We start from the raw sequence: 24975 nt of genomic DNA on the forward strand, positions 1-24975 counted from the left end.
TTATGAGTTTGCTCTGGTGATTTGCTAATATACAGCACTTCTCCACTGACATATCAAATAGGCAACAGAGACTGAAAGGGCAAAACAGCCTGGAGTTAGTCTGTAAAACAGATGGGAAACACAATTCTGCCACTTATGCTTAGGAAAGCAAATCACAAGGCTTGTTAACCAAATCTACCCAGTCTCACAGAAATTTAACAACAAGGACCTGCGGAGGAGCTCTATTCATTAAGACATGGTTGTGGGAACTATCTGGGTTAAGTAGTCATCCATCAACATCCTTCTGCCTCAATGTTCCCGGTTGAAGGTTTTGGTTTACAAGCCCAAGTGAAATGGAACTCGCTTGGTGTTGTATTCACCCCCAAGAACACTTCTCATTACAGGTGTATCCGCTCTACCAGAACAGGTGTTAAAATCTTCCGTTGCACAAGAGCAATCAGTTCGTTTGTCAATGGAATCGTTCCATTGCAAATCTCGGCTTTTTGCTGTAATACTTCATCACCTCCAAGCTAGTTTATGCCAGTTGATTCCTGTCTGAAGTTGATTAAATTCTGGGGCTGATCAATGTCCTGGCCAACAATCCCCCAGATAAAATTGGTCATTCACCTCACAGCTGTTTGTGGGATGTTGCTGTGCTGAAATTGGTTGCTATGTTCACCTTCAAAATATACAGTCTTTGCACTTGACAGTAGATCCCGTGAAGCAATGTCTTGACAATGTGAGGGATTATTATATTCTTTATGTTCTGTTGCCAGCGATCAGTCGGATTGTTCTGAAAGCAAAAGGCCAAACAGGTTTTCTCATCAGAAAATCACTGCAGTTTCTCTTCTTTCTTCGCCCACCTGCGGTTTCAGTTTTATTAATAATAATCTTTGCATTCGATATAGCCTTTTATCGCTTTGTCCAAACATCGCAAAGTGATTCACGGTATTACAGTATATAGTGTATTTGCAGGCAAATCTGGAAGCCACTTTGTGCACAGCAATGTCACACAAAACAGCCAATGAAATGAATGATCAATTTAATCTGGGGGATTGTTGGCCAGGACACTGGGAGAGAGAAATCTACCCTTTTGTTTTTCGAACAATGCCATTGATCTTTAAGCTGAACAGGCAGACTGTTCAAAGACATCTCGTCCAAAGGACGGCAGCTCCAACAATGCAGCATTCGCCCAGCACTGCACTAGAATGCTGCACTGCAGAAAGCAGGAAGTAGAGATTCAATGGGTAAAGTCTCACTTTTAGGACTCCAGCAACGTCCTGGGTAATAACATTACTCAACCTGTAAGCCTGAGCATCAAAATAAGCAAAAAAAAATCACCCAATGGCAGAAAACATCATCTTTCTGAGCTCATAGGAAGCGTCAGATTTTCCCTTTCACCCGGTGTTGAGCTGCGTTGTATTAGCTGCCTTGCTTTGTCATGCCTCATTGACTTGCAGAACTGCTTCTCATCATGATCAAGTCTACCATCACCAACAACACAACAACAACGTTATCATACCCAGCATCTTTCACTTAAGGAGAACGTCTCAACGCACTTTACAGAGGTGCATTGAGAACCCAAGCGAGATGGTGGGGTGGTATGGGGGGTGGGTAAGAGGGGAGATGAGAGGAAGGTGAGTTAAGGTGCTGTCAAAGAGAAAGATCTTTTAATAATTCTTCAAAAAAACATTTGGTCACTCGATCTACGACTGTTTGTGATAAGACCTTACAGCAAATGCAAGTATTATTATTGTTGTTGTTGTGGAAAGGCTTCAGAGAATGGTCAACATGGTTTTAACATTCCTCACGTTTGATACTGTGTTTGTCTTGACCTGTGAGCTGCTCACCTTTACATCTAAGAGTTGCTGAATCGCCAGAGTTCTATGTGGAGAGGCTCAATCTCAAATCAATTCACACCGGAGTGCAGCTGCCAAGGCTACGGGATAGTGTTAGCTTCAACGGACGCTCAATCACACCACTGCAATTGAATACAGCCAAGGCAATATCTACTGCATCCTTCACCCAAAGTGTGCTCTGTACAAATGCTCAGATACAATCTCTCAGGTGCTTCAAGTTTCAAGGAACAATTTATAAGTTTAATAAGTCCTGACCCAATTGTCCAGCGCCTTGGGACGTCCTCCCGACGTGAAAGGTGCTCTATAAATGAAATCTTGTTGTTGTTGTTGTAATAAAGAGCTGATCGTAGGGTAATTATTTTAAAATAATAATAATCCTTACATTTCATATCACATCATGTCCTGTCATTGCAAAAGGATGCTTCAAAGTGCTTCACAGGATTTACCATAAAATGCACTGACTGTGCATTTTGTAGGCAAATCCGACAGACAATTGCCCACAGCAACGTCCCAAAGATGGCGATAAAGTGAATGACCAATTTTATCTGGATGATTGTTGACCAGGACACTGGGAGACAAACTCCCTTCATTTTTCATATAGCGCCACGGGATCTTTATTGTCAATCTGAATGGGACCTCATGACAATCCCTCCAACAATGCATCAACCATGGGTTCAAAGTTTCAACGTGGGGCTTCAACCCGCAACCTTCTGAATCGGAGGTGAGAGTGTAACCACTGAGCCAAGCTGACCCACAAGATAACCTTATTTTACCATTTTACCATCTCTCCTTGGAGATGGATTGGGAAAGAGAAACAAAGATCCAGCTCTCAACTCTAAGTCGCTCTTCAAATGGAAGAATTAACGTCACTTCCAATGATGTAAATTGATGAGGAGTGATCTGGAAAATCATAATAGTTTTTAAAGCTAACGGACCTAAGCATTTATGTATGCTGACTGTTCCGGATCGCTTTCACAGAAGATGCTGATAAATCTAATCTACTTGAAAGGACAAGTTCATTTATTCTCCTTTATTCTTCGCCTAAGGTGGTGGGGGGGGATGAAGGGAGGAGGTAAGTGGAGTCTCCAGAGACCTGAGCTGAACTGGCTCCAAAGTGATTTGTTTGCTCACGGAATGTCGGAGTCAAGCGCACCCACTGCAGTGGGCTTGGCAGTCCGGTTCCTGAGCCACGCGGGTCCACAGTACTCCAGGGCACTGCTGATGAGAGCACAGCCCAGTCTGGCTTGTCGGCAGATCTTGGAGGGGCGGAACATGGAAGGGAGTTTCTCCCGCTGTCCTGGCCAAGAAACCCCCAAATAAAAAAAAATGGTCACTCACTGCCATGTTTGCTTACACTACAATTCACCGTAAAACCCGAGAGGTGTTTTGATGTGCTAAGGCGCTGTACCAAATGCCAGGAAAAGGCAATTTCTGTCTTATTACAGCCTTTAAATCAGTTGTTCTGTCTCTGGGCTCAGCTTAAAACTCGGGGCCGCAACGTGTGTGTGCATACACAAACCATTCAGTACATTGGAGTGTGGACCCCAACCTCTTTGGTCACAGTTATCCAGCTGAGATGTAATTGGAACATTTGTCTCCAATTAGACAGTCTTACACATGTTGGCTCAGAGTTGCTGTTTTTTTGCTAACATCCACCAGGGCTCCTCTCTGCTCCGTCTGGTTTTGGAATTAATTTTAATTTTAAGAGTCCTCCTGCTGCAGAAACGGTGACTTGAAATAAGCTCCCAATAAGTTTACCGTGAGCTGCCTCCTGCAATTTACTGTCCCGAGCATCTGCTGCCTTCAGCAAACCATATTCCTTTATTGCTGCCATCCATCCCTCAATAGTCGGACCACATCTATTTCGGAGCCAAGACTAGTTAATGGGCGCAATAAAATCTCTTACATTCACCAGGGGCCCAATATAATTTTGTTACTGTTGTCAAGAGAGTTTTTTCTGCGTTAATTACATCTATTTTGTTTGCACAAAAAAAAGCATTCTGCATCTGATCCATTGGAACATAATGAATATAAAGGTGCTTCCAAGAGGTCATAAGAATCATGGAAATTTACAGCAATGAAGGAGGCCATTTGGTCCATTGAGGTTGCTCCAGCTCTCAGAGCAAGATGTTCCTACCATTCTGTATAACATGTTCCTGTTATTGATTGTTTCCCTTGTAAAGTCTGCGCTACACTTGCCTCTGACAACCGTGAACCTATGCTCTGTTGTTCTGCTTTCTTAAGGTGTCTAAAAGTATTAATAAGCCCAATGCCATATATAAACAGTATAAATAATGTAAATGCAAGTTGTGATTGCTTACCCAAACCTTCCTCATCAAGGTCAGAGTTGGAAATCCTTCCAATTTTTGTTTCATTCAGGAAAACACAGAAATCTGAGTTCACTCCTGTATATAGAACACACAAATGGAAAATTGAGAAAAGACTGAAATACAGACCACAATAATGCAAGATCAACATGCCAACATGTCTTAATCAAAGGATGGCACCTTCGACAATGCAGCACTCCCCAACACAGAAGCTAGAAATGCATCCAACTTAGCCAAAGCCAAGTTGATCCCTGCACAAGTTGACTGTTTGTGGGACACTGCTGTGCGCAATTGGAAGCAGTGTATCACCCACAAAATACATAATCAATCCACTTTACTGTGAAGTGCTTTGAGACGCCTCAAATACGTGATGGAGTCCTGCCGTTCAATGGTTGGAGCACTCGCCTCGCAAGCGAGAGACCTGGGTTCGATTCCCAGCAGGGCGAAATGTTGGGCAAGTTTTCTTACTCCAGGCGCCTCTGGTTACCTAGCAGTAAGTAGGAACCTGGTGGTTAGTCAATTGGCAGATTGTTTTTCCGGAGATAATAATTCCTTCAAAAAAAAATACACGATTTTTTGTGGGAGGCTGCTGTGCGCAATTGGCTGCTGCATTTTGCCCACAAAATATACAGTCAATTCACTTTACAGTATATTCTGTGAAGCGCTTTGAGACGGCTAGAAGATGTGATGAGGCGCTATATCAAATGCAAGGATTAATTATTATTATTATCATTGCGCAGTCTTCCTGGCAAGTTTCAGTTTTCACACCACGTTGGAGAATTTGCTGCCAACGAAATCCAAACCTAAGGGTCAAATGGTTCATTTTGTCTTGTTCATTTGGGTATGCAACCCGAATTTCATCTAAGCTACCATCAGATGGTTTAGCATTCATGCCAGCAGTAAATTACAATACAGCAGCGCTGTTCTTGCAAATCACCAGCAATCATGTGCCGTTCTTACGCTCTTGCTGCCAAAAACACCTCCGTGCTCTCGCAGGCTGATTACCCCAACTGTGTTTTCGCAAATTGGTGTAAACTATGAAACCGAAATCTGCTTCCTCTCTAATTGGGCATTGACAAAGGGTTTCTCTGCCCTCTGCACCTGCACTAGTTTTACAATTGCTTCGTGAATAAACAGCATTGTCTGAATGAAGCAGTTTTTTTTTATTAGATTCATTTTTCATGCATGCTAACCCAGCGGAGCGCTCAAAAAATTGTAACAGATGCACATTAACATCTCGGGACGCTTGCCTGGGGGAATCTTACAGAACCGCGAACAAAGTAAGTGTTCTTAAACATCTGCCGTTGCTTCCAGAGCCACTTTTGAGCATAAATAGGCCATTTTCGGTTAAATGCCCCTGGACATTTGCAGCCAGCTACTTATGAGTGCAGAGTGAGCATTGCATTAAACACGCAAGACTTATAGGCTGAACACAGCCCAGACTGTGGGATATCAAAGCACTGTAAGTTGTGTGAATCAGTGGGAGACTGTTGGACCGAACTAACTATTACAAAGAAAAGTATCGTGATGTGATAGTTACTTGCAGTTGATTGCAGGGCATTGCCATGTGCAAATTGCCCAAAAGTGCATAGTCACTACACTCTACAGTAAATCTTGATGATGCGCATTTAGACATTTTAACAATGTGCTAAGGTCCAAGGTTATTATTGAAATAAAATGCTTAGGGACTTAACAATGCTTGGTATATATCTATAAACCAAATTATGTTGAATATGCAAGCTCTATGAACTGAGCAATATATTGGGAAGGAATCTCCTCCTGAGGTGCAAGGCACTTAAAGTGTAAATTATATTGTCTTGTGTTGCATTAGATAGAATCACCTGAATGAGCCATTACACCCATGTTGTTGATGGAGACAGCAACAACTTCTCATGTGAGAGAATGTCTCAAAGTGTTACAGAGAGACTGAATGGAAACCCATGTTGGGATGCATGGTGGAGGTGGGCTAAAGCAGAGACAAAAAGAGATTTTTAAGACGGGCTTTGAAAGCGGAGGTGGAGGAAGAGAGGCAAAGGGATTCAGGGAGAGAATTCCAAACAGTGGGCCTAAAGTGGCCTCAGGCTTGCTTATTGATGTGGGGCAGAGAGGCTTGCAGGATTTGTAACAAGCCCGAGTTAAGTAGAGCGGAGGGAGTTGCAACACAACTCTGTAGAAATCTCCTTGTGATATCTTTGGTGCTGTTGAAACCCAATCTGAGAAAATAACTAACAATATTTGTGTTTGATCCAATGCTGAAATGACACTGAAACATCTCAAAGCACTTCGCAGCTAATTGCTATCAAATGCAGTGTCAGTGTTGTGCAGGCAATCGTGGAGGCCAATTTGCACACAGATAGATGACCAAATTCATCAGTTTGTCTGAGGGATTGTTGGCCAGGACATCGGGAGAACGTCTCTTCTTCTTTTCAACTAGATGTCACAGGATCTTCAATATACAGCTGAGCAGGCAGATGGGCCCTCAGTTTAACATCCAAAGGACGACATGTCCGTCAATACAGCGCTCCACTGTATTGTAAAGCAAGCTGTAGTCGCTGGGAGGTTAGAACACAAAAGCTGTCCCAGAGGCGAGAGCGCTACCAACAGTGCCAAGCAACATAGATCGACATGACAAGCCTCCTACAATTGTTTGATAGTCAGTTTGATGTATAGTCAGCTATAATTATTCATTGCACTAAGCTGCTTTAAGGTTGTATACAAAGCAACTTTCAGGGGAGCTATAATACGCTGTACACATCTATTTTGCGTCCCGGGTATTAGATAAAGCAAATTAACGTGTCCCAGAGGTGGATATTGGATTTGTAAATGAATGTTCATACAGAACTAACCAATTTGTATTGTGGCCACATTGGCTGTCGAATATTACAACGTGATAAAACTGTTGACTCAAGAGTAACAAATGAATCCATCAATCGCTCTTCACTTTTGCTGCTCATTTTAATTTCCTCATTGCGCACTGCTGGATGCAATGCTAATGAAGTCCAAACACAGATAGACAGACTGGTTCCAGCAAATCTAAATGAAGAATTGCTAAACAACACATTGCGCTGATGGAGCAAACAACTCACTATTCGTGAGCGACTGGATATCTGCAGTCGCTAGCCTGCTCCTAAACAGGGCAAAGTGAGAGAACATGCAGCCAATTGCGGACAACAGTGCTCCACAAACGGTCGTGGATTGAGTAACCAAATTATTTTCTATTTATTTTGATGGAATTATTACCCTCAGAAAAGCGATCTGCCAATCAACTAACAACTGGGGTCCTACTTACTGCGAGCTTTATGGTATTAATCAAGAAATATTCAATCAATAAAAACCTGAAAACACATTGATTGAACACGGACTTACCTAGTCTAGTGTAAATGTTTGGGGCATTTCTTAACGGCCCAATAGGCCACTTCCGGCCCGCAAGCCACAAACTGGCCACCACGGGACTAGATATTTTTATCCTTTATTTTCTCTCTTTATATCTATCTGTCTTCCTTCTGCGCCTGTGAAGTAAAAGTTACTTTTGCCAGAGCAACATGGTTGAATATTTTATAATAATTCCTACATTTGATATGACTCCTTATCACATCATCAAAATGTCTCAAAGCGCTTCACAGAATTTACTGTAAAATAGAGCAACTGTGTATGTTGTGGGCCAAAGCTGCAATGAATTTTGTGCACAGTAGTGTCCCACAAAGAGCCATGAAGTGAGTGACCTAATTTATCTGGAGGATTGATAGTCAGGTCACCGGGATCTTGGTTTAACGTTTCATCAAACAATAACTTGCATTTACACAGTGCCCCTCACACAGGGTGGCGTCTCAGAGCGCTTGATAATGGAGCACGTCCCCTAGCCAGGGGGAGGGGGCAGTGACCGTAGGCATGACTGAATAGGAAGGTCTTCAGGCGGGACCTGCAGATGGGGAAGAAAGGAACAAGGCGGAGGGATAGAATGAGAGTGTTTCAGAGTTTCGGGGCGTAGTGGCTGAAAGCACGGCCACCAATGTTTGGAACCCTAAACGCTAGATAAAACAAATTACTCTTCCTTTTGGCAAGTCCCACACAACCAGTTGTACATGGAATAATCCTCCAAACCTACTCCCCCAAAGCGGACCTTTTCCTTCACACAATAGCCATAGAACAGATGGGCACTATATTTGGACGATGAGCCTTGCAAAGTGGAATTACAAGCAAAGTGAAGTCCTTGCAGTCTTCTTGAAATAGCCTTAAAAAAATAATTACATGTTTGCGCAAACAGACCTGGAGTCTTCATGGACTAATTGAAGTTTTTAAGTAATGTAATTGGCCTGCATCTAATTAGTCTGCCATTTTCCATCTTAATTTCGGATTAAACCTCCACTTAGTTTAGGTTTCTCATCAATCTTTGCAATCATCTGACTAGCTTGTTACAGAACAAGCTGGAATCTTCATGCTACTTTCCCTCTCTACGGGGAGAACTTGCTACAGGGCGAACAAATCCTTTCCTTAAACATCTAACCCCTAACCTATTCCTCATTCCTCTTCCATTCATTTTCCTTACCTCATTGTTTAACATATTTTTTAAAAACCTTCATATTTCCTCCCGATTTCAAGTCATTTGTTTAATCCCAGACTGTACCACAGAAGACCACTTGACCTTTGCTGTGTCTCTGAAAGAACTGTACTTCCAGTCCTCTTGCCTGCTCTTTCCTACTCACAACTCTCCCTTTTATTTTACTCCATTTCCAATATTTCTCTAACCAGTGATCCTGGTCAAGCATTCCATATTTTTCAGGTCACCAGATTCGCAAACTAAGTCTGTCTCTGTGCACATTTAATGTCTGCCCAGCACTAGTGGCCAGAGCAGTTGCCATATTGATTTGTGATCATCCTTAAAGTGCAGCTAAGGTTAAGAGAATATTTGATACATACACACAAGCGCGCGCACAATGCAATAAAGTGAAAATTATATTTACACAGTGTTTTTCACATCGGGAGGACTGAAGAGAGTTAGAAGAAGATGGAATGTGTGGCCAAGATTGGAAGAACAAATGCTTTCCCGCTCGAATCTAATTGATTGAAAATTGTATGACGTGCTTTGAGGCATTTTTTTTCCATGAAAGATTCTAGATAAACACGTGCCATTGTTGGAGCAATCTCATCCAGAAATGACCAGTCAGTTCTTCACCATCAATTCCCTGACAGTCAAAGCGTGGACAGTAATTGCAAAGTCATCCAAAACAGCTCTCACATTATAATACATCAAAGTAAATACATTCACGCTGTTCTTACGCAAAGGGAATATTGATTCAAGGCAAATTTGGATCTACAGCTGCAGTGTAAATAGGGATTTAAAAGTTTGCACTTTGTCCTGACAAGCAAGCTAGGAATTTAGTACCTCGCTGAATCAGTGGTTACAGTATAAGTTAGAGCTCCAGCCACATTGGCAACAGTTCAGTGCTTCCTATTGCTAATTCTTGACAGAGCTGGATTCATCTGAATCATGATCGCTCCCCCAACCCCCATCACCACCTCAAAATAACCAATGCACTCAAGAATTATTAGAAAAGATTTTCATCGGTCATCTATTACAATGAAGGGGCTTTGTGCATTGCAGTATGTCAGCCTGGCTCAGTCGGTTGTACTCTCACCTCCCAGTCAGCAGGTTGTGGGTTCAAGTCCCATTCGGGGTCTTTGAGTCTAGGCAGACACTCCAGAGTAGAACTGGGGGAGCACTGCATGATCGGAGGTGCCATCCTTCGGATGAGATGATAAAACAGGATCAAGAGTGGTTGCAGCTTCAAGTGAAGTATAGGCATGGAATAGTTGGGCCAAACTGCCCATTTCTGTTCTGTCCCATTCTATTGCCACAATTATGAGCTGCCTTGTGTTTCATGAAAACATAACAAGTAATAATAAAAATAATCTTTGCATTGGATGCAGCGACTCTCATCGGGAGAACATCTCAAAGCACTCTGTGGGAATTACTGCTCAGCGGTTAGAGCATTCGCCTCACAAGTGAGGGACCTGGGTTCGATACCCGGGCAGGGCGAAACCTTGGGCAAGTTTCCTTACTCCACATGCCTGACTATAATCCCTCAAGGAAAAAAATAATAAAATAATAATTTGGTTACTCAATCACGACAATCCTGGCATTTGATATAGTGTCTTATCTTGTCCAGACGTCTCAAAGCACTTCGCAGAATATACCTTAAAGTGTAGTGACTGTGTGTTTTGTGGGCAAAACGCGGCAGCCAATTGCGCACAGCAGTGTCCCACAAACGGTCGTGGATTGAGTGACCAAATTATTTTTTTAAATGTTTCCAGAAAAGCAGGACACTCAGCAATTCAGAATGCTGATGTTGTTTGGGGGACACTGCTGTTCACAATTGCTGCGTTTCGCCCACAAATGTACAGTCAATTCACCGTACAATATATTCTGTGAAGCACTTTAGAGACGTCTTGAAAATACAAATACAAGGATTATTATAAAGTGTAGCGTCCATCAATTTGCACACAGCAATGTCTCACAAACAGCCGTGACGTTAATCTCCGTGTACCAGAATGGAGGTTGATGAGACAGACCCGAGTCTGCCAATGTTAAGGTTATGAACAACTCTCTGTGTCACACTTTGCAAAACAGTCCGTGGTTGCCTGGTCCCGAATCTAAACAAACTGTTCTCGTTCAGGTTACATTCCTGTTCCGCTCTACAACCTAACATAATGGGGATGGCAACACCTTACACTAGCAGAACACATTTCAGGCAAAATAACATCTCAAAGCACTTAACATTAGGGCTTTAGCTTGCAAGGGAAATGAGAGGGAAGAATCCCTGCTCCCAGTGACTGTATAAGGGACTATACAAGATAACTGCAGATGGGACACACGCACATTTCATTGACTTCAGGATTGACAGCTTCCTCAGCTTTCATCTCGGTGCTGACAATCTCCGCGGCATCAAATCAGCATTCTGAATTGCTGAGTTAATAAGAACTACCCAATACAAGTTCGCAAAATAACATCCGAGGGTTTAACCGTGTAACCTCCACACACACTGCCGCCTTTAATCCGCAGCCTCAGTCGAAATGAGATTTTAATTTTAGAACACGGGCAATTATTTGCAGCGTGCGAGAGAGCTAAAGACATAATCGTTTTCGCAACCCAGCTTAAACCTCCAGCCTGCGTCACACCTCTTGTGACATGTAATTAAAGACAAGCGTTTGCAATTAAAGTAGCGACGACACAAAGAGCAATAAGGCAGAGGTGACTGGAGATGGAGACGCAAACCCGTGTCGGTACTGGCGAACAATCTTTTGAGGCCACGGAGGTTCATGTGTGACAAATAGAACAACAAAATGGGGAATGCATGGGGAAGCGAGAGCCAGTCAAATTATCAATCCTATTAATTTACAGCCTCGCGTAACATGTCCTGTCAAGACACTTCTTTGATCTACCGAGAGAACATTTACGAAGGCTTCTCTGTGCTCTCCCTCACCCACTACGCCCCCACCCCAAGAGCAACACAAATTAATTCAATGCAGAATATCTAACCATTCACCTGCACTGTTCAGTTTTGACTGCCTGCTTCCTGCAGTAGAACATTTCATGAGATTGTTCGAGTGCCTAAGGTTTCGCCCAGCCTGGGAATCGAACCCAGCTTGGGTTCTCTAGCTTGCGAGGCGAGTGCTCTGACCAATACCCTGCAGGACTCCATAGTGCTACAGAGATGGTGCCTCCAACAATAAAGCTTGTTGGTAAGTTGTTGGAAACGCCATAATATGCCCTCACCCACTCCCCACACCCACCAAAGCACTGGACTGGAGTGTCATCCTATGTTGTGAGCTCAATGTCCTGACCCAACACTTGAACTCACCATCTGCGGAAACGAGAAGTGATATCAACTGAGCCAGGTTCAACACTTGTGGAGCAAACATGACGGGGATAGAGGGGAACGATACAATCCATTACTGTCTCAGGATGTCAACGAGGGAACTTTCTCAGTCTATGAAACTTCAGAGTTGCCGTGGCAACGGGGAACATATCTGTGATTTGACATCCTCTGGCATGCCCTTGATGCAAAATCGTCGGCTGATCTATTTAATACTCAAGTACCTCCTAATAAAGATGCCATTTTTATGTAGAGTTGAATAATGATGAGGTGATGATTTATGGGGGAAGCTCTGGAACCAGTCAGCCAGAAATCAGACTGGAAGGTTGGGGGGGTTAAGATGGCATTTTTTCGCGGCTCGTGAAATATAATCCCACGCCTCACAGCCCATCGGATCTCTGCGATGCAAGCCAGCAAGACAGAATCACTGCCCAAAAATCTCTATCGGCCTCTCAGTGAACTAGCTTTAAGGAAAACAAACGTTTGATCGCCCAATAAGTCTCCACAATGCAAACCCCAACATTTCACACACTTTTCTTAGTCAGCCAAGTGTCTGACACATGGGGAAAGAGTATCCTAACCAAGCTGAGAATTTCATGCATCCCACCTGCACATGGAAATCCCAGAGATAGATTGCTGGAATCGAATGCACACTCTCTCCCTGGAAGGACTCATCCTGCTTATTTAATTCCGCAAAGTTTTAGACGTAGGTTGGCAAGAGCCAAGGCTTGGGTACCACAGAGTCTGCTTTGGGGTAATTGCTGGAGTCTAACCATCTAAAACCGCACAGCTTAAATGTGGAGTCTTGCAGATCAGTGGTTAGAGCACTCTCCTCGCAAGCGAGAAACCTGGGTTTGATTCAGACAAAAACGTCTGTCCTGAAATTGCCCTTTGCAACTCCAAATCTGTGCTTCTTAAAGCAATATGGTCGACACCGGTTTCTTTGGTCAGAAAAGCGGCTTCCAAATTAGGGCTGCTTTTAAGAATTTTGCGCAAATCTTTGTGGTCTTAAATTTTGAGACAAAAGGGACTTAAAGCCTGAGATCAAGTTGAATGTTGGGACTGAGGTGACTGAACATAAGGGCAAAGGTGTCAGCTTGGCTCAGAAGGTAGCACTCTCGCCTCTGAGTCTAAGAGTTATGGGTTCAAACCCCATGTCAGGACTTCAAACTCATAGTCTAGGAAGTGCTGTATTGTTGGAGGACAGTCATCGCATTTTACATTAAATCCTGTGAAACACTTTGAATTATAGAATCATACAGCACAGGAGGAGGCCATTCGGCCCATCATGTCTGTACTAGCTCTTTGAAAAGAGCTTCCAATTCAATCCCACTCACCCACTCTCTCCACATAGCCCTCCAAACGTATAGAATCATAGAAGATGTGCTCCTGATGTGAAAGGAGCTGTATCTAATATAAGGGCTATTAGTCTCACCAGAGGAACACACGCTGTTCCCAGAAAGGTAAAATGGATGCATAATAATGGATCATGTGGAGTCCTGTAGCTTAATGGTTAGAGCACTCGCCTCAGACCTGGATTCGATTCCCAAGCAGGATGAAACGTTAGGCAAGTCTCATTACTTCACACCCCTCTGTCTACCTAGCAGTAAGTAGGAACCTGGTTGTCAGTCAATTAGTGGTTCGCTTTTCCGGGGTAATAATCCCTTAAAAAAAAATCATTTGCTCACTCAATCCATGACAGTTAGTGGGACACTGCTGTGCGCAATTGGCCTCTGCGTTTTGCACACATTACAGAATTACAGTATATTCTGTGAAGCGCTTTGAGACGTCTCGAAGACGTGATAAGGCTCTGTATCAAATGCAAGGATTATTATTATTGCCAGACGTTTCAGGTTAGGACTAACTGAGACAAACTGAGGTGATTTTGAGACAGTTCTCCATACGGCAGGCAGTAGCGAGCTGTTTGTATTGAACAGTCCTGTTTGGAGCTGGTCAGCATGTCTGTCGCCAGCGAACTGCAAGCCTCAGAATTTTCCCAAGTCAATTCTGGCAGCTATTTACACAGTCCTGGCTCAAGTTCGTTCTAGTCTTCCCCTAGTACCAAGAAAGATACCGTTCGCAAGTGTTTGTTAGGATCTGAGCGCACAGTCTAGGCTGACGCTCCAGTACAGTGTTAGGGGGAAGGACTGCATAGTCAGAGGTGCCCTTTAGACAAGACATTAAATCAAGGTCCAGTCTACCTGTTCAGGTGGGTGTTAAAGATCCCAGAGTATGCTCTCTTTTCCACCAACCCCCCCCCCCCCCCCCGCCCCCAGCCCTGTATTAGAGTGTCCATGAGATCCATGTCAAAACCAATAATCCCTTCTAAAAATATATTTTTAAAAATAATTAAAAATACAAAATAATAATTTGGTTACTCAATCCACGGCTGCTTGTGGGATGCTGCTGTGCGCAATTGGCTGCCGCGTTTCGCCCACAAAATATACAGGCAATTCATTCTGCAGTGAAGCGCTTTGAGCCGTCTCGAAGATGTTTAAGGCGCTATATCAAATGGAAGGATAATTATTATTAAAATAAATGAGGGGCTCGAACCCACAAGCTTTTGTCTCAGCGAGTGGGAGTGCAACCAACAAAGCCAGGCGTACTGTTCACTGAAAGCCAAATGTCTTTTCAAATCAATATCCTCAACTCTCAACGTGTGGTTGGATTTCAGGGGCCTCTGGAAATGTCACATCCAACTAGAAATTGACGCGGTCACTCACTGGAACAGGTATCGATCGATCAGCAGGTCAGTCGCATCCAGACTCTCTGCTGCCTTAACAGGGCACCCATTCCACGATAAGGTTTTCACTCTCTTTTTCTCATTCCTTTCCAATTGAGTCACACCAACACGTGACGGAGTTTGTCAGTGCGTGAGGCCTGCTTGTCACAAACAGCACAAGACTCTCTTCTGCAAAAAAAATCTTTAGAACAAAGTATCCCTTTAAATTGGCCTTCAATTCTGCTGAACAGTGAGTTACAAAGTCTCATGAAGTGTTTTGATAAATAACATATTGCTTTCGCTTCACAGCTTCTAACCCAACTCTGACCTGCTGACGTCTCGGTCAATAACATGAACACGACATCGATTAGTGTTGCAGTTACAGTAATTAACGCTCTCAGCAAAACACCTCGGGTCCAGTCAAACCACAAGAGTTCTGGTCTACATTAAAAAAAAGTGATTGCGAAGTTAGGTTTAAACAGCGAATGTCAGACTTCAGGATGTGGGCCGAAATGTTAGGCAAGTTTCCTTACTCCACACGTCACTGTTTACCTTGCAGTAAGTAGAACCTGTAGGAGATAGAGAGGCAAAGGGAGGGAGCTCTAGAGGTTAGGGTTGTAGCAACAGGTTCCCCGAAATACTTTATTCGGTCCCATTCTCCTGACATTTACCAACAACATAGGGAACAAATTTAGGTTTCCTTTCTCCCACCCCTCCATTCCATCTCTTCCCCTCCTCTTCTGACCTGGTCATTCCCTTCGCTCAGTGGGCATCAGCCTGTTTCCTGGCCTACCCTCCCACCCGCACTCTCGCCATCCCTGTGTTCCTCCAACTTTCCCCCTCACTCACCTCATTCAAGGTCCATCTCAAGACTTTCCTCTTTGAGCACCCCCACCCCCAGCTCAAGCACCCGCCCAGCACTGTGAAGCACTTTGAGATGTCCTCCCGACATGTAAATGTAGGTTGCGTTGTCATCCAATGAACTGGTCACATCAGAGAACCCAGGCACAGCACATCTAAAGATCGTTTCATCTTCACGAGACATTACGCCCAATCTGATCCCATCATCACCCGTCATCCATAAACACACACAGGCACACACACACACAGATATACACACAGGCACATGCATATATGAGCACACACACACGCGCACACATGGGCACACACGGCACATGCATATACGCACACATAGATACAGACATGGACACATGTATATACGCACACACACACAGCAGGGCTGTTCTGTAAAGCAAGATGGAAAATTCATCCACAGAAAATGATAGGACACCTCAACCCCAGAAGCTGTTGGAAAATGACAAAAATCCTGGTGTCAATAGTCTGGCTTCAGCAGGGAAACCTCCCACGCACATCTCCACTGCTTCTATCGACCGTGCTGTCAGCTGGGCTTTTTTTTACAGATTTACTAAGAAAGTGCTGCACACTGTGCGTCACGAGGTGTAATAGGATTTGACCAGAGAAGCCATGGACGTCAGTCAGTCAGACGTGGTCAGAGATAGTTAATAAGTTGCAATCGCCAGGCTCAGGAAAGTCTTTCTGTGCATTAACTCTTCAGCGATCCCACCAGCAAAAATCAGCAACTTGGCAATGTTTCTTTTCCATTGTTACCATCTCTCCTGCACTAACAGTGAGTTAATAGAGCTTTCATCTTCTTCATCCCCAACCTCTAACCCCTCCGTTCCCCGTTCCCCCATCTCTTTAATTCCCACCCAACTCTTTGACCTTACCTATGGCCACCTCCCCCCTTCTCTCTCTCCTTTCTTGCTCAGTGTCTGACTCGTCTTTGTGAAGGTCACTGTGAGACACTGTCCCACATGAGGAATGCTGTATAAACACAAGTTGTTGTTTTTCTCTGAAATCGCAAGATCGGTTTGGATGAAAAAGGCCCTTCGACCCATCCAATCTCATCTTTTCAAAACACCCGCCCTACTGTACCTCCACCACAGCATCAAGCTGCTTTTTCAAGGAGTACCACTGTCCTGGCTTCAACCACCCAACCCTGTTCCAGCCATTGTTTGTCCTCTGGGTAAAGAAAGTCTTTCTGGTATCTGTCCTGAAATTGATCGGGACAGCGGGAGAAACTCCTTTCTCTTTGAGTAGCACCACAAGATCTTGAACATTCACATGAACAGGCAGATAGGATCTCAGTTTAATGTCAGCCCCTCTGACAATGCAGCACTGCAATGGATTATCAGCTTTTGAGTGCAAAGTCCCGACTTGGGGCTTGAACCCACAACCTTCTAACTCAGGGGCAAGAGTGTTCCTAACTCATAGAATCATAGAATTATACAGTAGAGGAGGAGGCCATTTGGCCCATCGTGCCTGTGCCAGCTCTTTGAAAAGAGCTATCCAATTCAATCCTATTCTCCCTCCCCCACCCCACACTCTTTCCCCATAGCCCTGCAATCTTATCCTCCCCAAATAATTATTTACCTCTCGCTTAAAAGTTGTTATCGAATCGGCTTCCACCAGCCTTTCAGGCAATGCATTCCAGATCCCAACAACTCGCTGTGTGAAAAAATTCTCCTCACCTCCCCTCTGGTTCTTTTAACAACTATTTTAAATCAGTGTCCTCGGGTTACTGACCCACCCACCAGTGGGAATAGCTTCTCCTTGTTCACCCTATCAAATCTCCTCATAATTTTGAAAACTTCATCAGACTTCTCTTAACCTTCTCTGCTCCAAGAGAATAATCCCAGCTTCTCTAGTCTCTCCTGATAACTAAAGTCCCTCATCCTGGCCTAACCAGTCAGTGTTTTATAAAGGTTCATCATAACTTCCTGCCTTTTGTTTTCTATGCCCCTATTTATAAAGCCTAGTATCCCATATGCTTTTTTAACAGCTTTATCTACCTGTCCTGCCACCTTCACAGATTTCTTGTATGAACTCCCAGGTCTCTCTGTTCCTTCACCCCTTTAAGATTCTACCATCAGCTTATATTGTTTTTCTCATTCTTCCTCCCAAATGCATCACTTTGCATTTCTCCACATGAAACTTCATCTGCCACATGTCTGCCCATGTTACCAGTCTCTCTATGTCCATTTGCAGTCTGTTACTATCCTCCTCACTGTTTACAACTTTTCCTAACTTAGTATCATCTGCAAACTTGGAAATTGTCCTCCCTATACCCAAGTCCAGGTCATTTATAGAGATCAAAAACAGCAGTGGCCCCAATACTGAGACCTTGGGGACACCACTACACACTTCCCTCCAGTCAGAAAAACAACTCCCTGCTTTTTGCCTCCCATAGAAACTCAACTTCATAGAATATACTGTAAAGTGACTATATATTTTGTGAGTAAAACATGGAAGCCAATTGCGTACAGCAATATCCCACAAACAGTCATGGATTACTTTAAAGTAATTCCCGTGAGGTGCTTTCAAACGTCTTCACATTATATCAAGCACAAATGTTACGATTATTTATTATAAGGTGTGAGAAATTTGGAAAACAATGTTTTTCAAACTTTTCGCAGGTTAATGGAACCACTATTGACTTCATCTGGAATCATAAAAATTGACAACACACAATGAGCTGTGTTCATTCTGCTCGAGTCTGCACCGCTCTTGGAAATGTGTCAATATTATTTTTTACACAAACGCACGCCTGACGCCGTTATTTCCAATTTTTACAATATATTGTCAGAGTGCATAATAGATGTCACAATTCCCATTATTCTTTCAATAAATAATATTGTCACATCAACAATGTGAAGAACTCCAATATTCCGCTTCTGCACTTATTGCTGCAGGCGAATTGCAAAGCGTGAAGGAAATGTAAAAATTCTGATTGTTAAAGAACTCAAAAATCGTGCTTTTTTGTTTCTTTTTTCCACCCCCACGGACCTACACCTCTCAGCTGCCGGGCTGGTCAGAATTTTTCCTTCCCCCTAAATGTGCCCATTCCTGTCCTCTACCCTCCATTACTCCCTCTCGGTTCCATCTCGAGACCCTCCTCTTCGACTGAGCCTTTAGTCACTCTCCTACCCCTGCCATCCACTCCTCCTGATCCCGACCCCCCAGCAAGAGTCCAAGTCCCTGGCTGTCCAGCACCTTGGGACATCCTCCCGACGTGAAAGGCGCTGTAGAAATGCCATTTGTTGTTGTTGTTGTTTAGCCTCCACTCTGTCCCTGACACAGCCTCCTGTCTGGTGGTTTGAATAGACATTAGTTTGTCCAGCCACTTGACGACCTTGGTCAGCAGAGATTAACAGTAAAATGTTTGCACTATATCGATAAGCCTAATTATCCAATAGAATTGATGCCTAGTTCCAGCACTCAGTCAGTCTATTGATGGAACCAGTGTCGTTGACCTGAGATTCAATGGGTTTAGGCTTGGATCAATATGAAACCATAACAAACTGTTTTGACCCATGTGTCAACTTATCTTTTATTCAGGGTCTGAATTTCTCTCTCTCTCTCTCTCTCTCTGCATTTGATTTAGCCCCTCATCACATCGTTTAGATATCTCAAAGTTCTTCACAGAATATACTATAAATTGACTGTATATTTTGTGGTGAAATAATCATTGGGTTTGATATAGTGCCATTCAAGTTGGGAGGACATCTCAAAGCACTTCACATGACATACTGTAAAGTGTAGTGACTGTGTGTTTTGTAGATGAAGGCAGTGCCCCCGAGCTTGGCCTTAGAGCGACAGCTTGGATTAATTGGAGTCCTGTAGCTCAGTGCTTAGAGCACTCACCGCGCAAGTGAGATACCTGGGATACCTTTGAATCTCGGGCAGGGCAAAGGATTGGGCAAATTTCCTTACTCAACGAGCCTCTGTTTACCGAGCAGTGCGTAGGAACCCAGTTGTTAGTTAATTGGCAGATGGCTTTCCGGGGGTAATAATCACTTAAAAAAAATAATAATTTGGTCACTCAACTGTTTGTGGGACGCTGCTGTGTGCAATTGGCTGCCGTGTTTCGCCCACAAAATATAGTCAATTCACTTTGCAGAATATTCTGTGAAGTAACTTAAGACGTCTCAATGAATTGATAAGGCGCTATATCAAATGCAAAGATTATTATTAGCAGTAGTAGTATTGTGAAGCAAGTTCCCACAGCATTTCGATTGATCTACCTCCATTGTTCCCCAAGCTTTCTAGGGACACAGCCCCTAGAATTGACTTCAAATGTTTGCGCACATTAGATTTAGAAACTAACCCAGATCCTCATTTGCATCTTCTGCAGTGAATCTCATTGATCTTCGTAATGGTCCCATGTCTAATTATTTCCCCACTCACTTCAATTTATTGTGCTAATTTTTTTTATAAACCATTGTTTCTCGTAAGGTCCTCAGGTAAGCTTTTAATTGCAAACTGCTCAGCGCTCACCCTGTAATAATTGTATCAGCCTTTCATCAGAGGTAATTAATAATTTAGCCCCAGCAGTAAATCCCACTGCTTAAGATATAGTACTTGTGGAAAGGCGAAGAGGGACAAAGGGGTGGGGAGGGGAGGAGAAATATGTACTGTTACCAGGGTAACCTATTGATCTGGGCATCTATATTATCTTCGGAGTGTAGAAATGAATTAGGTAACTTTTTGTATGTGAAATGGGAGTCTTGTTGCTAGCAACAATACTGTAATTTCGTCCCCTAGATCAGTGCACCACAACTAATTGTATGGAAGCGACCACTGGGCATTTTAATAATAATTATAATAATAATTCTATAATAGTAATAGCACCTTTCATGTCAGGAGGAGTCCCAAAGCACTTCACAGGAGTTATTGTGAAGTGGAGTGACTGTGTATTGTGAGCGAGCACGGCAGCCAATTGGCGTAAAGCAACGTCTCACAAACAGCCATGAAGTGAGTAACCAATTTTATTTGGGGGATCGTTGGCCACGGCCAAACTCCTTTTCTTTTTTAAATAGCCCCATGAGACGTCCTTTAACATCCACAAAATTTTGCCCACAAAATATAAGAAGAATTAGGAGCAGGAGTAGGCCATTCGGCCCCTCGAGCCTGCCGCACAGTCAATTCTCTTTACAATATATTATGTGAAGCTCTTTGAGACGTCTCAAAGGCACGAAAAGGCACGATATGAAATGCAAGGATTATTATCATTATTATTCAACTGAACAGGCAGCGTCACAGTTTAGAGTCATGGCCACAAGCAATACCTCAAGATCCTTTTTTTCTAAATCAATTCTTTGCTCTTTGCAAATGTTCTCCTCTCCTCCTGAAGGCATTTTATTCCTCCCGTGTATCCATTATTGTCCAAAATGTTTCTCCAAGACCACAACAAGATGTCCTCCGCAACTGTGCCCAAGGAACAATCATTCCCATGTCAATGAAGATGGTCAGTGTCCTTCCCCTAGTTTACTTGAATGCAGGAAGCATCACCAAGGTCAACCATCTCCTCACAAGTGGAGCGACTGTGTATTTGAAAAGAAGGGAGTTTCTTCCCGTATCCAGATCAGTGATTCCCTGGATCATAATGACCAACATCGTGTTTGATAAAAGCACCTTTCACATTGAGAGGACGTCACAAAGCGCTTTGCACGATATGCTGTGCAATGTAGGGACTGTGTATTTTGTAGATGAATATCACAACCAATTTGTGCACAGCCATGTGCCAAAATAATAATATCAATAATATTAATCCTTGCATTTGATATGGAGCCTCATCACGTCATTGAGACCTCTCAAAGCGTGTAACGGGATATATTGTAGAGTGGATTGACGGTGCATTTTGTGAGCGAAATCAGCCATGAATTTAAATTCCTGAGGATCTGTTATGAAGGAGATAGGTAAACCAAATCTATGCTATGCAAGTTTAGGGGATAAAAGCTTTTCACTGTGATGAGTGACTTTATTCAGCGCCTCCTGGGTACCAGTCACAGCTCACACCCCCACCAGTCTCAGTTTGACTTCAATCCAAGAACGCACAAAATCGATAGAAAATTCTTGAACTCAAGCTGGCTTTGGAAAAGCAGACTTGTCCTTAAAAACTGTCTGCTTTTACTTTCATTCTATTATTCCCCAAGGTAACTCTTCAGGAACAAGATTCAGAAGCATCTGGGACAGAGATAAGTAAACACTGATATGCTTGTGGGAGCTACTCTAAACAATTTCTGCTTAAAATCAGCATCTCTGCACATTGTCACCGGCTAACCAACTTAGATGGCATTAATCCATTTTTCACCAGTGAATAGGACATTGTGGAGTCCTGTGGCTTGGTGGTTAAAGTGCTCGCCTCGCAAGCGAGAGACCTGGTTCGATTCCAGGGCAAAATTTGGGGCAAGTTTCCTTCTCCACATGCCTCCGTTTATCTAGCAGTAAAGAGGATCCTGGTTGTTAGTTCATTGGCAAATCGTTTTTCCAGAGATAATAATTCCTTCCTCCCAAAAAAATTGGTCACTTAATTCCAAGATTGATTGTGGGACACTGCTATGCGCAATTGGCTGCCACATATATCTAGTCAATTCACTTCACAGTATATTCTGTGAAGGGCTTTGAGACGTCTCGAAGATGTGATAAGGTGCTATATCAAATGCAAGGATTATTATTATTATTATAATACTATCTCTATCCACATCGCAAGTTACCCAGGTGCCCAACACATCGGTTCCGATTCAAAATTTGTGTTTAAGTCACTGGCTGCACATCCCTCACCCTCCCCCATTGTTTCACGTTGTGAACACACACAATAGCCTCTCCTTATCCTATCTGGTGATTTAACAGCCGCACTGTAGAGCCATTTTCAAGCTCCCAGATACAGCGACTTAAAGCTAAGCCATCGTATCTTTACAGGACCTGAAATGTAATCAAACAAATTTACATCTTAGAGAAACCAACACATCTCAGGTAAGCTGGCTGAATTTAATGGCTTATTACAGCACATCAGTACTAGTGGAAACTTTACAGGTCGAATAATGAATAGTCATATTTAATTTTTTTTAAATCAAAAAGACTTATGGAGTGACGTACATCAGTGAGGTTGACCTCACTCAGCAAGTTATAATAATAATAATCCTTGCATTTGATATAGCGCTTTATCACATCTTCTCAACGTGCTTCACTGAATACACTGTAAAGTGAATTGACTGTATATTTTGTGGGCGAAACCAGCAGCCAAAGTGCACAGCAGCGTCCCATAAACAGTCGTGGATCGGGTGACCAAATTATTATTATTATTTTTTGCTTTTTTTTATTTAAAGGGGTGGAGGGGAATTCTCACGCGACTAGATTTATTCCAGTTAACATAGAGCTTCAGAGTGTCCAGAATTTGTCAAACTGATAAGTTCATCCCCCACTCGACTGCCCCCAAATCACCAGCCTCCCTGTGATTACAGCACTCGTCTGCAAGCGAGAGGACCTGGGTTCAATTCCCGGTAGGGCAAAATTTGGGCAAGTTTCCTTTCTCCTGTTTACCTAGCAGTAAGTAGGAACTCAGTTGCTCATTTGTTAGTCGATTGGTGGCTCGCTTTTCCAGAGGTAATAATCCTTTCCAAAAATAAAGAAATAAAGAAATAATAATAATACTTTGGTCACTAAATCCACGACTGTTTGTGGGACACTGCCATGTGTTATTGGCTGCCACGTTTCACCCACAAAATATACAGGCAATTCACTTCATAATATATTTTGTGAAGCACTTTGAGTCGTCTTGAAGATGTGATAAGACGCTATAACAAATGTAAGGATTATTATTACTTTCATAGATTGCTACGGTGCCGTCACAGGCCACTTGGCCCAACTAGTCCATGCTGGCGTTTATACTTCCACACAGGACCCCATCCCTATTACTCCATCTTGCTACACTTCTATTTCTATCGATACATCAAGTTTTCTCTTCATTAAATCAATGGTTTGTGCTTCAACCACAGCTTCCGGCTGCGAGATCCACATTCTCACCCTCTTCAAGACAATTTGTGGGACCCAACTGCATGCAAACAAACTTCTGTGTGTACATAAATAGTCACTCCACTGGTCAGCCGTTACTGTGAAGCACTTTAAGATATTTGGATAATGGTGAAATTGCTATACTAAATGCAAGGTTTATTAATAATATCCCAACGTGTAATTTATTAATGTAATTTATACAAGTATAATAGAGGCTGGTGGCTTCCAGGGCAGGGCAGCCCCAACAGACATAATTCAGACATGCAGTCATTACACTCAACAGGAGGTTATCTGAAGGGGCAATTGCATACATCAATCAGACTCACTTGTCCCCAGATACAGGGTAAGCTCGGTACTGCACTCAGTGCTACAGTCTGATTATCAGATGTGAGCGCACTACAGTGTCCTGGCCAACAATCCCCCAGATAACATTGGTCATTCATTTCACGGCTGTTTGCGGAATATTTTTGTGCGCAAATCGGCTGCCACGTTCACCTTCAAAACACATTTATATAGCATCCTTCACATGGGGAGGACGCCTCAAAGCGCTTCACAGGGTATACTGTAAAGTGCAGTGACTGTTTTGTGGGTGAACACAATTCGCAGCCAATTTGCGTACAGCAACAACCAGTCAATGGAACCCTGTCCCATTCACCCACTGAATGAAAATCTGACGATTCCTCACCAAAACAATCTCGTCAACTCTTTCCAACACTCCTCTCGTGAAACTTCTGACAATGTGCAATAAAGAGAGAAAGCGGTCAGAATATAATTTTAAACTTGCGTCAGCTTTGTTATTTCATATCCTGGCTCCACTGCACTTTAGAAAGTGCTAATATGTACATTTCTTCCCTCGCCGCATTGACTGTAAAAGTGCTTATTCTACTGCAATTCTGTGTTAGTGCAAAAAAAATTAACTTGTTCAAGCATTTCTGGCCCTCCCTCTGCCAGTCTCGTTCGATCTCTAAAAGCGATCACAGACGCTGGAAATATTAATTGCGCAAGAATGAATCTTTCTTGTTGCCCTTCCTTTGCTTGCTGGATGGTCTATTTCAGGCACCGCTTGACGGAAATCTCATTGTAATGATCTATGCGTTCGGCAACAAACACAGTCACTACACAACACACTGTAATTAATCCTGCAAAGTAATTCATCCCCTCTCTTGCCTCCTTCAACAACAACAACAACAAAATTACATTTTTGTAGCGCCTTTCATGTCAGGAGAACGTCAAAGCTTGTCTCAAGTCCTTTGACCTCTTTGACCATGCCTTCGGTCATCTTCCTTCCCCCCTTTGCCCTCCACGTCTCTCCATTCCAACCCCCTCGCTCGGGTGCAAAC

At 43.2% G+C, this 24975-nt stretch overlaps 1 long non-coding RNA gene across 1 annotated transcript; it reads right to left on the minus strand.

Annotated features, from left to right (window-relative positions):
* Positions 1-675: 675 nt before the first annotated feature.
* Positions 676-15293, minus strand: LOC103189111. Its single transcript, XR_489037.2, has 3 exons — positions 14763-15293; positions 4160-4243; positions 676-772 (listed from the first exon to the last, which is right to left on the minus strand). It is a non-coding gene; the product is annotated as an uncharacterized LOC103189111 (long non-coding RNA).
* Between the last annotated feature and the right edge of the window lie 9682 nt (positions 15294-24975).

This window comes from Callorhinchus milii, unplaced genomic scaffold (assembly GCF_018977255.1).
Source record: "Callorhinchus milii isolate IMCB2004 unplaced genomic scaffold, IMCB_Cmil_1.0 Scaffold22, whole genome shotgun sequence".
Taxonomy (NCBI): Eukaryota; Metazoa; Chordata; class Chondrichthyes; order Chimaeriformes; family Callorhinchidae; genus Callorhinchus; species Callorhinchus milii.